Source organism: Kogia breviceps, chromosome 3 (genome assembly GCF_026419965.1).
Source record: "Kogia breviceps isolate mKogBre1 chromosome 3, mKogBre1 haplotype 1, whole genome shotgun sequence".
Taxonomy (NCBI): Eukaryota; Metazoa; Chordata; class Mammalia; order Artiodactyla; family Physeteridae; genus Kogia; species Kogia breviceps.
This window is the reverse complement of record NC_081312.1, coordinates 185,711,125-185,727,103: the sequence shown is the minus strand read 5'-3', so window position 1 is coordinate 185,727,103 and position 15,979 is coordinate 185,711,125. Positions and strand designations below refer to the sequence as shown.

The 15,979-nt window shown below is 39.6% G+C and overlaps 1 protein-coding gene across 11 annotated transcripts in view; it reads left to right on the top strand.

Annotated features, from left to right (window-relative positions):
• The window catches only part of ZEB1 (zinc finger E-box binding homeobox 1), a 203,587-nt gene that overhangs the window by 33,761 nt on the left and 153,847 nt on the right, over window positions 1-15,979 (top strand). The window contains exon 2 of one of the 11 annotated variants that reach the window (XM_067030538.1): window positions 8,985-9,139. The exons of the other annotated variants lie outside the window; for them this stretch is intronic. The gene's annotated coding sequence lies outside the window, so the exon portion shown is untranslated. The remainder of the gene's footprint in view (window positions 1-8,984; window positions 9,140-15,979) is intronic. 11 annotated transcript variants of the gene reach the window in all.

The following is a 15,979-nucleotide window of genomic DNA, read 5'->3' as shown; positions in this document are numbered from 1 at the left end:
TGGTTTCGCTTCCATTTCCTATTTAATTAAGCTTGTAGATTTGTTTTTTTTTTTTTTTTTTTTTTAACTAGGTATATTACATATCACTAGAAGTTAAGTAACTTCTCTTGAAAGTCATCCAGGAGAACTTCACAGACAGGTATTTGGTACCTGCTCAGAATTATCACTTAGTAAATCTTCACTAAACATAAATTAGCCACATGTTACAGGCAGCTCTGCATGTACAATAACTTTTTATTTCAGTGCTGCATTATAGCTATCTTTATCAAGACATTTAAGAGGTAATTAGGGATTTAACATTAAGTTAAAACTCAACTGTATGTGGTTCTATCAATGCAGATAATTGAGGTGATAGATAAAAGGTATATTCTTAATCATGTCCAAGTTCACACAGGGATAGGCAGTGACAAGGTGTTATAACATGTGTAACGACTGGCAAGTTTCTTCTGATGTCTACTCTAAGACTCCTCTTGATTTGAAAAGTGTTAAAGTGAAAAATACATGCATCGTAGAATTTCAAAAACAGACTATTTCTTTTTTCCCTCCCCACAACTACTTAAGGAAGACAGAGAGGGCGTTGGACACTGCTCTTACTGAGGTAAAGAATCTGAGGGTTTGAGACTTAGTGACGCAGTAAGCAGTAGATCTGGGATTACATACCAGGTCTTCAGGACGTCCAGATATGTGTACTGTCTACTGTACTGTGCCACCTTTTCAACTTCAGTTTAGTGAGATGCATTTATTCAACACATATTTACTAAATGCTCTTATTGTGTGCCAGGCATTCTGTTAAATGACATCATAAGACAGTAAATAAGAAGTTAAGGTCTGTGTCCTCGTGAAACCAGCAACTTTGGAAAGGACCAAAGTAACTACAACTCAGATGAGCATTAAGGGAGAAAGTAAGTCCCAAGGTGATAGGAGAGTATGTAGCAGGCAGACCTAACCCGGCCCGGACTGGTGGGCAGCGCTGCCGGGCGAGTCAGGGAAGGACAAGGCGGGTAACCTCTAGGCTGAGGTTGCGAGGCAGCAGCAGGAGTCAGAGGACGCTGCAGGCAGCAGAAGCCGCCTCTGCAAAAGCAAGAGGAGGAACCAAGAGGACTCCAGCGTGGCTGAGCATCAGGAAGAGGAGAGGTGAAGGTGGGGAGGAGTCCAGGAAGCAGATTATGCGACCTTGCTCAGGATTTTGGCCTTTTTCCTAAAGGATATTGGAAGGCGTGGAAAGGTGGTAAGCAGAGGGCTGACCTGATTAGGTTTTCGTTTGAAAACCATTGAGTCTGACCTCAGTGCAAGTAGAAGCCTGTCGTTAGAAGCTGCTGCTGTAGACCGGGCTGGAGATGATGGGACCAGCAGCTGAGCTGGAGGGAGAGGGGCAGCTCTGAACTGCGGGAGGTTAGACCAGGCCTGGGGGTTTGACGGGACCGGAGCACTAGTCCTGTCGCCGTCCTGTCTGTAGGTCGCTTCCAGAATCCTCTGAGTGACCTGCACTCCATGCCAGGGAGTGACTGTGACACAGAACGTAATTGAGAAAGCACTGCTCCTTAAAAATAACTTGTGTATTGGGCTAATTCCTGTTATTGTTTGTTGGATTCCATTAAGTAATCTAGGGAGAACTTAGTTTAAAAGAGAATTTTACGTCTTATTTATATGGTGAAGCATGTAAGCAGTTCTGTACGTACATGATGTGGACCCATATAGTGCATATTACTTGGTTCACACCACTTATTAATCAACATCAGATTTGAAAGGTGACTGAATATTTAGGATTTTATTATTCCTGATTGGTTGATTGAAACTGAGATTTAAACCATTTTGTTTCAGATAGCATTTTAGTAAGAAACACTTTTTCCTTTGTAATGATCAGAATTTATGGTTGGCTCATTGGTTCTAGAAATAGGCTCCTAGTTAAATTAGAAGATTCAGAAGGGAAAAGTTTTAAAAGCATGCTTGCCTGAATGCCTTATGAGCTGCTTTATTTTCTTAGCCAGCAGTATTTTTTTGTGTACTTACGGCTTCTGTCAGTCTGTTGTATCCGGGTTGTATAGGCAAATACCTGTAAGAGCTTTGACAGGAAGAATTAGAGCATTTAGGGAAATGATCTGGGGCCTGGGCTTCTCGGGAGTTTATGCTCCTCTAAGTGTGGGGTGGGGAGCGGCTAGTACTCTGTTCCACCTGATTGTGGCCATGCGAGTGTTCGGGCTGAGTGTTCCCACATTTTCCAAATTTTCAAAAGTATCCTGAAATACAGATTTCTATGTAAATTAGTTGGTAACTAATTCAAATGTTTTTTATTTTTATTTATTTTATTTTTTGCTGCGTTGGGTCTTCATTGCGGCACGCGGGCTTCTCACTGCAGTGGCTTCTCTTGTTGCGGAGCATGGGCTATAGGCGCGTGGGCTTCAGTAGTTGTGGTTCACGGGCTCTAGAGCGCAGGCTCAGTAGTTGTGGCGCACGAGCTTAGTTGCTTCGCGGCATGTGGGACCTTCCCGGACCAGGGCTCGAACCCATGTCCCTTGCATTGACAGACAGATTCTTAACCACTGCGCCACCAGGAAAAGCCTCAAATGTTTTTTAAAACCATCACTACAGGGAAAAATGTGACGGTAGACTATATTTAGCTCTCAGGCCTCCATTTTACAGCCTCTGCTTTATAGAGGTCTGCAATCACAATACAAAGATAAAAGATCAGAATTATTTCTAGGTAAAGTAAGTGCCAAGAGAAGGAAGGAAAGAAAGAAAAAAAGGAAAGAGGAAATGAGGAATTTTTTTTAAATAAAAAGTACAAAGCTATCTAGGTTTGATTTTTAGTTTAAGTTCAAAAAGAGATTCACTGTCACCAGAATAATTTGTCTGTGCTTCAGAGCACGCTTCTTGCAGCTCAGCTGTCTGAATGTGCTTAACGGAAAATCAGGCGCAGGCTGGAGGTGTGGGGGACAGGGAGCCAGTGAGCTATGTAGACGGGCGTCGGGGCTCCTCTCTCGTTCTCTCCTTTTTTGTTTTTGTTTTTAGTGGTTCTCTCTTAACCAGTTCGCAGCAAAGTACAGCAGAAACAAGACACAGTTGATGTCAGAGAAAACTCAGCGTGTAAGGCAAGAGCAGTCTGAGTGGGTCATGGGCCCTTGAAAGCATTACTCTATTGAAAGCATTATTTAACTTTTATATCAGTGATCAGGAAGATGTCAAATTGTGTGGTACATTCCGATGTTTTAAATCCTCTCCTCTCAGTGACACACATAATACACAGTCATAGCAGGCAATTAGGAAAATATAGAAAAATATATATAGCACTTTTCTTTAAAAGCCAGGGATAGGTAAAAAATAATTTTACAATTTTCTAAAAGTATTTAAATACAGCTGGGCACTTGTCAGTTTCCTAATTGCCAGGGCTCGAACCCGTGTCCCCTGCGCTGGCAGGCGGATTCTTAACCGCTGCGCCACCAGGGAGGCCCCCTAGTGCCATTGAGTTTTGACAAAACCCAGAAAAGCACGGCCTTTGATTTAAGGAGCTGTCTCAGTGACGTGACCCGCTTGACTGAGAAGATCCAAACATGTGACATCACGGATGTCTATGAACATTGCCTATGAACGACTTTCCAAAAAAGTCCAGGGGGCGGAGGGTGGGGTGAGGCAGGGTTTACATGAGAATCAAATATGACTTACATTTTCCTTGTGTTCAGGAATGATTTGAAATTTAAAGGTGAGTCCAGTCTAACAAAGCACAAATTCTCACTTCCAATGAAGTAAATGAGCTTTGTTTATTATTGAGGTTTGTTCACAAGTACTTGATATGTTTATTTGCACTGAATAAAGCAGAGTTTTATTTTGATCCTTTTTTGTTGGGCAGGCTGAATTTGTGACTATGTCATAAACTGCATATTAAAATGCATTTGTATGCCCTACTAAATATAGGGGACATAATCTTTAGACCAGATGATCGACATTTTTAGGCATTCCGTGTCTTAAACCGTTGTGCCTTTTCTTTCTTCGTCGGTCACACCCTCAAGGCCTTTAGAAGTGTCATCAAGAAAAAGCAGCTGTGAGCGTTTGGCTTTGGCCAACTGGAGCAGACTTCCAAGTCTTTGCTGAAGCTGCTGTCTGCCTTTGCTGTGGCAGGGCAGTCCTCACCGCCGGACTCTGAGACCACCCCAAGTCCGCTTTCGATGGCTTCTGCTGTCTACCATGTCCTTCATCCTGAGCTGACAGGGCGGAACAGAGAGTTGCTGGAAAAACCCGACTTAAAACTGAACTCATCTTTGGTACCTGTTTTGTTCCTCACCGTCGATTGATGGATTAGAACAATCCCTTCGATGCCTGTCTCTGTCCCTTTTCAAAACCAGGGTTGGACTGTCATAACATACCCCGTTACGCACACCATTGCCAATACAAGCTTTCTGAAGGACTGATTGGGTTTCTGAGCAGACAAAGTGAGATCGATGATCAGTCTTTGCGGGATGCCGTGTAGGGGCTTTGCGGTCCGTGTGCTCTCCTGGGATAGCGGTACTTTTCCAAGTTTCTGCTTCCTGCTCACACTTCTTCGACCTGAAATGGAGTTTATCTCTACCTATAAAAATCTTGCTTGTTATAAGGTCTAGCAGAGATCTTTTCTGTGAAGCCTTCCCCATCAACCCTAATTAAAACCCCTTCTCTGAGCCCCGAGCACGTACCACTCAAGAGCTGGAGCAGGGCTTCCGTGATGAGGGGTGGTTTTCCTGCTGAGATTCCAGCAACGTTTCTTAGCCCGTGCTTCTGTCCCCCTTAGTACCTGGCAGAGAGTGCCGCCTCGAGTGAGCGTGCAAATGTTTGATAGCTGCCGTACTCACAGGAGGCTTTTTTAAAATTGCTTGCTACTCTGTACCCAAGAAGAAATGAAGTATTTAAGCTCCCTTAACTGTTTGTTGATCCCAGGACCCCTTACTTACTTCTGCATTCCTGTCTACCCTGCAGAGCAGCTGGCTCATTAGAAAATAACTCTTGGCTTTGGGGATGGGTTATGTGTGTTTTAGAGAAGGAAGTAAAACTATTATTGGACTTTTAAAGCTGTATGTAGCCTTTTCTGTTTTAAAGTATTTTGCTTCTTGATACTGTATTCATAATGTCATATCGGTACAAGCAGTGTTTTGCATATTTATTTGCTTCCTCTTTAATACAGTATTTTCAAACTTTGGTGTGATACTGAATTAGAATCTCTGGGAGTGTGGCCTAGTCTGCTTTCTTACTGAGACTCCTTGGAGGTGCTTCCAAAGGTGGTGATGGTGGTGGCCATGGTGCTGACCACGGCTGTGACAGCTTTGAAGGCTGATGTGTGCCTGGAGCATTCCTCCAGCCAGTGGACAGCTGTTAACTTACCTCATGTTCACAGCAAGCCTGTGAGGTGAGGTGCTCTTGTTAGCTTCATTTTTCAGATGGAGAAACTCAGGTAGAGATAAATCAAATAACTTGACCCCCAGGTGACTTTCTTATAAACATGGTAAATTTATGAAAAGGATGAGGCATGTTTCTTTGGTTGGTTGAAAAAATCCTGTTCTCTCAAGGATTGCTGTGAACAATGTGAATGATGTAAAAGAAGCTGTTTCTTCGTACGTGTACCGGCATATTGATATGCTAACCCTATAGAGAACACTTCAACAGCTAGACCAAAACATGGATAACCCTATACTGCTTTAAGGAGGCCAGTCACAACTCTTGGTGAAAAAGTAGACACACACGCACACACACACACACACACACACACGCACAAACTTAGCACACTGAGGAAAACTTTAAAAAATTACACATTCTAATAAACTTGCATGAATTTTTTTTTTTGGCTGCCTTGGGTCTTAGTTGTGACACAACTCAACCGCTCTTTACTATAAATATAGACATACGTACACACACGTATGTATTGATACATATAATATATTGAGATGTTATTTTGTGACCAAATGGAATATAAATAAAACTCCTTAAGCACATATTTTTTGCTTAAGTAGCATAAGATAGATTTGGATTTTATATTCTAGAATATTTTATTCTGTTTTTAATAATAAATGGTAAGAGTATTTCATGCTCTTTGGCTGTCTCCCAGACTCTGGTCAGGGGAAGTGTGTCATGGTGGGCGGAACTAATTTGTTGGTGTCGTTACCTGTTCTAAGAGTTTTGGTGATTGATTTTAGGTATTGCCTAATGAGCGCTCTGACTTTGGATACCAGTTGTACTAAAAAAAAAAAAAAAGTGTGTTGTGTTTTACAAAGCTGAATTGAGTTAGTGGCCAACTTTTATCCTTACAACTAAATCTAAGCAGTTTTTGACTATTTCTATATTTCCCATTTACACATTTTCTGAACTTCTCTTACTGCCGATTTATATATAGTTGGGATGAGTTATATCAAGCAGTCAAGATAAGGCTTTTAAATTCTAATGCTATCCATGTGGTGTGCTTAAATTGCTAGACAATCCTAAGAAAAACTGGATAAATAGCGTGCCAGGAGGTAAAATAAAGATAGATGTGATGCCAGGGAAAAATCTACCAAATTGTCTTTTGTATAGAAACTTTTGATAAAATTTTATATATTCCTTAGACCCATGTTCTGAGTCTTTAAGAGTTGGATGTAAGACTAATTGCCTGCCTTAAAGCTTATAAAGAGGGAGTATCAGGTTTAAATTAATCATACACTGTTCTTCCCCTAACTTTATGAATTGATTCTTTGCATTTTTCTGGGGCTAATGATGTGCATGTTTGAGATTTAGTATTGAGGTTAAAAGGTTTAAATCTTCCTAATAAAATTGTATTTCCTTCTGAGACTGTTTCTTTCCTTGATTATAATAAAAGAAGCATTTGTTCTTAAGGGGTCTTGATTTTGCTGCAGACTAACTTTGTGACTTTGGGCAAATAATGTCCTCTTATTGCTGGGCCTGTTTCTTCGTTAAAATGAAGGATGGTGTCACATGTTGAAACTGTTATAAGTGGACTAGTTGAATATATTTAAGATTATATGCAAGCACATAAACACACTGGCAAGTCGTCATTGCTAGAATGTGAAACTAGCTTTGTTGTGTAGGTGTGTTATCGATAACGTTATTCACACCAAGAGAGTCGCGTTCTCTGCTTTTCGGTTCATGATTTTGTTACTCTGATAGTAACTTGTCAGAATTGTGTCTCTTGTACTGAAACTTAAATTACTGACGTGACGATCGGAATCATTAGGATGAGTGACACGAACCAATTTAGAATTGCTTCTCTTATCCTGAATGCATGACTTTTCAAGTACTTGCGTGTTCTGTAATTTCATTTGGCTGAGGAACCGATCCTCGGTCTTTCTCCAGAGCGAGGCCATGAACACGTCCCTGGTCATCGTCTATATTTAATTACGTTTTGCTCTGCGGGCTTCATCAGGCCAGATAAAGTGGTCGTATAGTTTCTGTTTTTAAAAATGCTTCTTGGTACAAAGTCTTCCCAGATCAGCCCCCCGTGTGACAAGTCTCTTCAAACAATGTAAGCTGCCACTGTGTGCTTGTTTCTTTCTTGCAAGTCTAGCCATTCATATGTCTTCATGAGCTGTTTTCTCCTCCCTGACCCCCATGTCCAGCTGTGTATTATAAAAGTCCTTGAGAAAGGAGTTTAACCTTTCCTGTGTATCTCGTAGTACCCAAGAAAGGAGTTTAACCTTTCCTGTGTATCTCGTAGTACCCAGGAAAGAACTCCGTTCGTCTCTGAATAGTTCATAAGTGTTACTGCTACTGAGGGTTTGGGATTAAAATTATTGGATAGAATGAAGTAAGCCTGTTTGTAGGATATCAAACTGTTTGGGGTCGGGGCTGTTTCGTTACGTTCTAGGCTTTGTGTTGTTCTGAAGTCAGTTTCTCCTAGTTTAACCATAAGTTGATTATTCACCTTATATTCTCTTGTATGTAATACCTCGGTGTCAGGTTAGTGATGGGGAGAGTCTGAGAGGGTGTAGGAGGGATAGATGTGCGTGTGCACGTGTCCTTATGTGCATGTGAGAGGAGGACGGGTTTGGAATGCGGATGGGGTGACACGTCATGATCAGTGTTAACGATCTGAGTCCTGCATGACTGTCTAGTTATGTGCACTGAGTTTCGGACCTGTTATAGTTGACATTCAGAAACAATTTTTAATCAGTAGTAAACACAATATTTTAGGAAAATAAGACTGTGTTTTCCTTTTCTTTCCTGTCCTCATTTTAGCTTTGCTCTATTGTGTATTTGCTGAAGCTGTAAATAGTCAGGAAAAAATAGTTATTGAAACGGGCCGACTTCTAGCTGGGCAGAGATGCCGTTGGGACTCTGGGGTATATACCTCAGCCACAGCTGGGGGCGGCGCAGTGTGCCGGGTGCTCGAGCGGCATCGCAGCAGAGACGGTAAAAACCCAATCAGAAAGCATAACGGTTGGAGAGCGTGTGTAACTGACAGGCCCTGCAAAGACTAGCTATAGTAACTCAGGAAAAGGGAGCCTCAGCCGGTGCAGAAAAGGGCCCGAGTTGTTTGTGTACCGTAGTTGGAAGTGGGGGCCAGACATTTTTTCTTCTCAGTACAGAGGATGATGCTTGCAGGCAGGGCATGTGACTTTAACTTCTTACGATATGGACTGCAAGTAGTTGATGATTGAATAAGTACTTTATAACTATAGATGATACTGTCAGTGTTTCCCAACATTACAGATAGTTTTCAGGTAGAGTCACTGTTCGACAGAATTTAAGTTTGTGACTCTATAGATACATCATTGAATAAATACCATTTTTATGTGTGTTAACTTGGGTTACAGAATAATTGAGGGAACTTTTTTGGAAGCAAATGACGTTTGCTTAAAACTGCTCTCTGAAGAGATTTTTTTTTCTTTGCCCTAGCATTACTTCTTAAACATGTTCAGACTCCTTGGAAGGAGGTGAATCGAACTCAACTCACTTAATTTTCCAGCTTAGAGTCTTTGTTCATTATCAGTTGGTGGGTGTGGAAACAATTTAATAAAGTTTGGGTAATTTAGTTTCAGTTTAAATTCTCACCTGGCAATTGGCCGAAAACTCCCATCTGAAGACAGGAGCATCCCAAGGCATGTTGTGATTTCGCTACTGTCCGCTCGACAGAGGAAGGCCTATCAAGAAAGCTGTGGAGGGACTAGCTGCCAAAAGAAAACCTGTGGTAAGAGTTTCCCACTAATTTAGCGTGTGTGCGCGTGAGTGCGTGTGTGTAAAGCTTACCAACCCATAGTATTTGAATTAAAATCCTAGAGCTTTTAAAATCGAGGACGTAATTAATGCCAAGTGTTTGAATTTGTGTGTCTGTTGCTTATTGATGCACTTGTAATGAAATAAGTGCAAGGAGTCGTTTTATGAAAGATTTTATATGCTTAATGTTGATAAGAAAACAGTATTAAGTGTGAAAATCAGTTTAACAGGTTCAGTTTTTTGTGGTTCGACTGTAGTTAGTCGTATTTTAAAAATAGCATATTTTCAGTGTTACTTCAGTAAAGTTTTCACCAAACTGAATTTATCTGTTAGTTTCATAGCTGTTTCTCATTTACAGTAAATGTCATAAATTTTGCAAAAAAATAGTCTGTTGATTCGTGTTTCGTTTTTTACTTCCATTATAAAGTGACAGAGAGGGAAGAAGAAAGAATGTATAATATCTAATAATAAAATAGACTTAGTTTAACATTAGGCCTTTAAAATGTATCATTATTACTCTACCTCTGTGGAAAATATTAAATTCTTAAGATGTTTGTATAGCCAAACTAGAGTAGCTATTCACAATATAGCACAGTATCAAATTGTACTGATAAAATCAGGCATCTCTCCCTTGCCATACACACATATGCACTGAGAAAAAAGTTCAAATTTAGCTACATTTTTGTATCTTTCAGGTGACCTTAAACTTAATATTTTTATCCTCCTTGTGTTTGGTTCCTGCATATCCATTTATTTGGACGTCTGCGTTTTATCAGATCCATGATTAGTTTTATTAACTTTGGACAGTAGTGGAATTAGTATCTTATAAAGGTTGAAATCTAATAACACTGTTTATCTGAGCTGACGCTAGTGTCTGTGGACATAGTAGCTTTGTGATAACTGGATAATGGTGGTGAAGGCCAGATATTAATAATAGATTGTGATTCTGTTGCCAAACGTACAATTTTTGAGATTGACACAGTTTGAATAATTTTTTTATTTTTCAATCAGAGGTGTCAAAGTGTTGTTAGTTGAATGTGACCATATTCTTAACTGTTTTCTAGAGCTTAATAACAAGCATGTCAGGAATAGCACGTGTGACAAGCACCTCTGCACAGCAGCTGTCATCATGTAAACATTCACACGCTGACAGTGAACTAAGTACTCTGGATGGCAGCATCTGTCCTTTAATCCACCTACCTAGTAATTCAGGTTCATATAGACTGTCTGCTCCGTGCCAGCCATTCAGCCAGGTGATGAGAAGCAAATGGTGCGATTCAAAACAGAGGTGCTTCCTAACTGCTCTTGAACTTGCAGTGTAGACGGTGATTACACTCTAGATAAAGTTACACAGATGAATGTTAAATTGCGACTGGAACCAACCCCCTGGAAAGGTGTAAGCAGCTGTGAGAGTAGAAGCAGTGTGGCCAGCGTGTCCGTAAAGCAAGGAGCTCACGTTTATTACGATGAACTGATGACTTGTCTTCTGAACTTTTAAAGTTTATCATTTACGAAATGAATATCTCCTAATCGAAACACACAGAAAGACTAAACTGCAACCATGGAGGGAGAAATTTTCTTGTGCCGCCCGTTCTGTCTTCCCAGATCTCTTAACTTACAGCAAAGTTGCCGAAGTGCAGTGCCTTTGGGTGAGAATTTCACCGTCTGGGGAGAAGTCTTAGAGGGTCCTCTGACACTGCAGGATTGCATGCAGTGAATGAAGACCCTGATTCCTTCAACCGAATTTAAGTTTATTAAAGGATGTCAATCACAAAGTAACCGCTGTCCCCTCCTCAGCACCTCTTCCATTCTGGCGTGAGGCCAGCACAGGGGTTTATCCATCACTCACTTTATATCACTGAGTTGTTGGTACATGCAGACATTGTTTAATGACAGTGTGATTTCCTTAGTCAACTTTTATTCCTTTTTGAAAGAAAAGAATGTAAAATTTATGTTTCTTTTATAATTTATTCTAAAACATATTTATTACATTTTTGAAAATACATATGATAGACCATTTGGATGCCTAAATGTTTACGCTTTTTCTGTAGGACACAGAGTCTCGTCTAAGGGAAGTGATGTTTGAAAATTGATGAAGTTAGTCCTTTTCTATGTTCGCTCTGTCAACATTTTAAAAAAACTCTCATGGAAGACTAGCTTTTCTTTATTCAGCTGATAGTATAAACAGATTGAATCAGAGCACACTATTCAGTATGAACCTAAAATCAAAAAAGCTTACTTTTATAGTAGAAATGATCTTTCCCTAATTTACTACTAAAATATGTAAGCTATTTAAAATATTAAATAAATGTAAGTATTTTTCAAGTGGCAAAAATCCAAATAGTCTGTTGTTAATTTTTTCCTCCAGATTATTACATTGAATTCAGTCTCTGCAATGACTTCTAAATTAAGTTTTTCCTAGATATACTCAAAAGAAGGACACCAACCTCCCTTTCAAGTTGTGACATTAAAAAAACAAAGCAGTCCGTTCTTAAGGATACCTTGAGAATTGATCCTGTAGTATGCTCATCATTCAGTCGGTTTGCTTTCCTCATGAAATTAGGTTATTCATTTTGATATAAAATTGGACAGAAACTCTTTGAGGATGGATCTCAGAAATTAATGGGAACTGATATATAGTCTTGGCTTTTGTACAGCTTATTTAAAGCAAGAAACTACTGTGGAAAAATCTTCATGTTTCTAAGGCACCAAGAAATGTGAATATGAGCAGAGCAAACTCATAAAGCCTGTCCTGTATACTGTGCCTTTTACACACAGATCATTTACTACAATCATATGAAGCAGTTTTACATTAACAATTTCCAAGCTGCAGTGGTTAAGAGGGGGAGCTCTAGAGTCAGACGGGTTGGGCTTGAGTATTAACTGAGATACTTGCAAACTTTGCAGCCTTAGGGAAGTTTTATAGCTCCTCCGTGCTTCAGTTTCCTCATCTGCAAAATGGAGATAAAAAGAGTACAAAGAAAATTTTTATATTTGTGGATTAATTCAATTTAATTATTATAATAAGTGCAAGTACTTCAATGAATCATTTTCAGATGAAGAATTTGAATTAAATCTAAAATAGGAATTTCATAACCTAGTATCTTTTTGTTTACAATACAGAAATATTTCTTCCATTGTAAGATATCAATGAGAGAAAATTATTTCACTACAAGTATCGTTTCCAGTGACCACAATAATCAACAAGTAATAGAATAGAGAAGAATAGAATTAATCAACTTAGTAAGTTATTGAAAACTTACTAAGTTACCTAGCACTTGCAAATAGTCGTGTCATGGTAGCCAAAAGAATTATGCTGTCACTGTGCTTAGGCCTTAGGAAGACTAAAACCGTGGAAAGAATTTAGACATCAAGCAGAAAATTTGAGACCTAGTTCCTGCTCTGCCACTAATAAATAGAGGGATCTCAGATGTATGAACCTATTAAAACTATGCGGCTGTCTCAGCTCTCAGTCTCCTCATTTTATATGTATGTGTTATGTATTTGTGTGTGGGGGCACGCGTGCACGTGTCTGTGCATATATACACAGGTATATATCCAGTCCAAATTATTGCTCCAAATTGAAATGAAATCTAAGAATTCATTAAGTTTTTTTTTTTTTTTTTTTTTTCGGTACGCGGGCCTCTCACTGTTGGGGCCTCTCCTGTTGCGGAGCACAGGCTCCGGACGCCCTGGCTCCGCGGCCATGGCTCCGCGGCATGTGGGATCTTCCCAGACCGGGGCACGAACCCGCGTCCCCTGCATCGGCAGGCGGACTCTCAACCACTGCGCCACCAGGGAAGCCCCATTAAGTTTTGTAATGTTTAAATATAGTGAGTAAAGAATTCTGTTCTACGAAATATTTTACATGGTGCCTGCAAGTAAAAATACATTATTGATTTTTACATATACTATTTCAGGGCCTCTCAAATATTCCCCTATAAATTATGTACTGTTCCATAACTTCACAAGGGAAATATAAAATTCCTGTAGTCTGCCTAATTTCAAGCTCATTTCCTTGTTACATGATTAAAAATTTTTTTCTAGTAAACGTTTCAAACAGGTACCAAATTATTATTTTTTTACACATCTGGACTTTTTATAAACCAGGTTTAAATAGTTACAGAAGTTCTTACCAAATCTGCCCTTTGCAACAATATAGGGCATTTATAGTTGTGTAAATGGTGTCATGAGTTTTCAGAGTAATTTACTAATTCAAGTGGACTATAGCATTTTAAGGGAAAAGACATAAGCAAGCATGATCTATATATGCTTTATATATATGCACTTACTTGCTTTACCAGATGATATCACTGAGTCCTATAAAAGACCACCTACTCCTACTAAAGGAGAGTGGAGTGGCTTGGAGCTGCTAACTGAAGGCCCCGGTATCGCCCAGCTCTGCTGTAGTGTGGCAGGCTTCTGCGCTCCGATGGCTCCGGGCCAAGTGAACCTAGGAAGTTGGTTGGTACACCTAGTGAACTTCTAGATGCGACTGTAGTCATAATTAGAATAATTCTTCATATTAAAAAAATCAAAGAGTTAAAGTAGCTGCCTTTTACTGAGTTTAATAGACGATTTAAGAATCCCTATATTGTCAGCTACTACATTTAAAATGTTAAAATCTTACAAGGGCATTAAATGCAAACATTTTTTGGACAAAGATAGTACTTAAATTTACAAGTTATCTGGAGGAACTATTAACACACAATCATATGAAAGAAGACTGAAGTTTATAAGAATATAAAATTAACAAAGAAAACTTTTTTTGGAGGATTTGCTTATGTTGGTATCAAGTGGAAAAAAGTCTTATCCATCACTAAGCAATCATTAATAGTAAAAGTACAGCCAAAAACTTTTTTAAAAGTCTCTAATTGCTGTGAAAACAAGATAAGTAGATAATTCTCTCTTATGCTGTAGAATACTTTTTATGTGGGGACAGATAAATGATGACTGAGGTTCTGTGGTGGAACATATGAGGGGCAGGTTTCAGGGGATCTCTGCCACATACTTTACCCTTAGAGAGTCATTTAAATGTTTAAGAGGAGCATATAAATCCAGATATCTGTGTGGGTGTTAAACTTATATCTGTCTTTCACTTGAATACCTGAGTACCTGCTGTGAGTAAAATATTATGCTATTTTAAACTTAGCAAAGTGAGGCTGTAACACACAACCTCCTGTCACTTAGGTGAGACCAATCAGCCTCATTCAGAGAAGAGAATATCAGTTGGTTAAAGGGGGGGGCATTTGAATCAGGGGATAGTTTTTGAAAATACAGACCTAAGTAATATGTACTATTAAACTCAGAAGGCAGCAGGAGTTTATTGAGATATGAAAGAGGTAAGATATCAAAATGATTTACTTTGCATTGATTGGTTCAGTGTACCCTACAAACCATAGTATCTTTTCTTTGTTTTGAGGGTACAAATTATTTTGTTTCTCTGATATTTTGTCTCCTAAAGTATTGTTGGACTAGAATTTACAACTTTTTCTCTACAGATACACATACACACGGTAACAATATATGCAAGTCAAATTTAACTTTTAAATGAATCTTTTACAATGTGGGCACATCCATGCCAACCACAGGGCAGTCTGTCATATCTTTTGCACCCTTGCTTTGTACAGGGTGAGAAGGTTTGACGGCTGGCAGGGTAGTAGATAATAATTCTATTTTTACTCACACCGTGTTTGGCTTAATAGATGATGTTCTGGGGGCCTGAGTTGTTTTAATTATGAAAAATTTCAAGCATGTAAAGGAAGAGAGACTGGTGTAATAAACTCCCTCTATCTGTGGCCCAGATTTAACAGTTAGCAAATTTTTGCCACAGTTGCTTCATCTACTTCCTGTTTTCTCAACTGTTTTAAAGCAGATCCCAGACCTCAAGTCTTCTTATTCCTGCCTCCTTCAGCAGTCATCTCTTTTTAAAAAAGACTCTAAAAGATGTATTTTAGTGAAGTCCAGTTGATGTACAATGTTGTGTTCATTTCTGCTGTACCGCAAAGTGACTCAGTTACATATATATGTATATACACACATTCTTTCTCATATTCTTTTCCATTACGGTTTATCACAGGATACTGAATCTAGTTCTCTGTGCTCTGCTGTAGGGAGAGAAAGACTTTTAAAATATAACCATAATACCTCTATCACATCAAACACAATTAACAAAACTTATTTATCACCTGGTAACATCTCCCTATTCGGTCCCCCCTGCTTTTGATTCAAAGTTGTCATGTCACATTTGGGTTGTTTGTTCAGAATCCAAACAGAATCCATGTAGTGTTGGGTTGTTCGCACTGCTGCATAGTTCGAAACGTCTCTTCTTCCCCACGACCTACTTGCCTCCCTGCTTCCCTTCTTCTCTTCATCTTTCTTTCCTTCCTGTTCATGACTTATTAAAGAAGCTGAGTAAGCTGTCCCATAGAAGAGCCCCCATTCTGGATTTTTTTGGTGACTTCCCAGTTGTTTATTCCGTTGACCTCTAAATTTCCCGCAAATTAGAAGTTAGCACAAAAGGCCCAGTTGGATCCAGGTTCCACTTCGATTTGGGAGCTGCGGTGGGCTGGGCAGGAGTGCTTCGAACGCGAGGCTGTGCCTTCGCGCTGGGCCACGCCACGTAATGTGTGATGCCTGCCCGTCGCACTCTTTGCGCCGCTAGCACTGGTCGTTGCTAACTGTCCAGTCTCTCCAGGGAGACTTTCCCCCTGTCCTCTGTGGTTTCATCCACTGCTGATTATTTTTGAATCAATTCTGTCATCAGGGTTTGCAAGATAATATTTTAATCTGCTACCCCATCTACATTTATTAC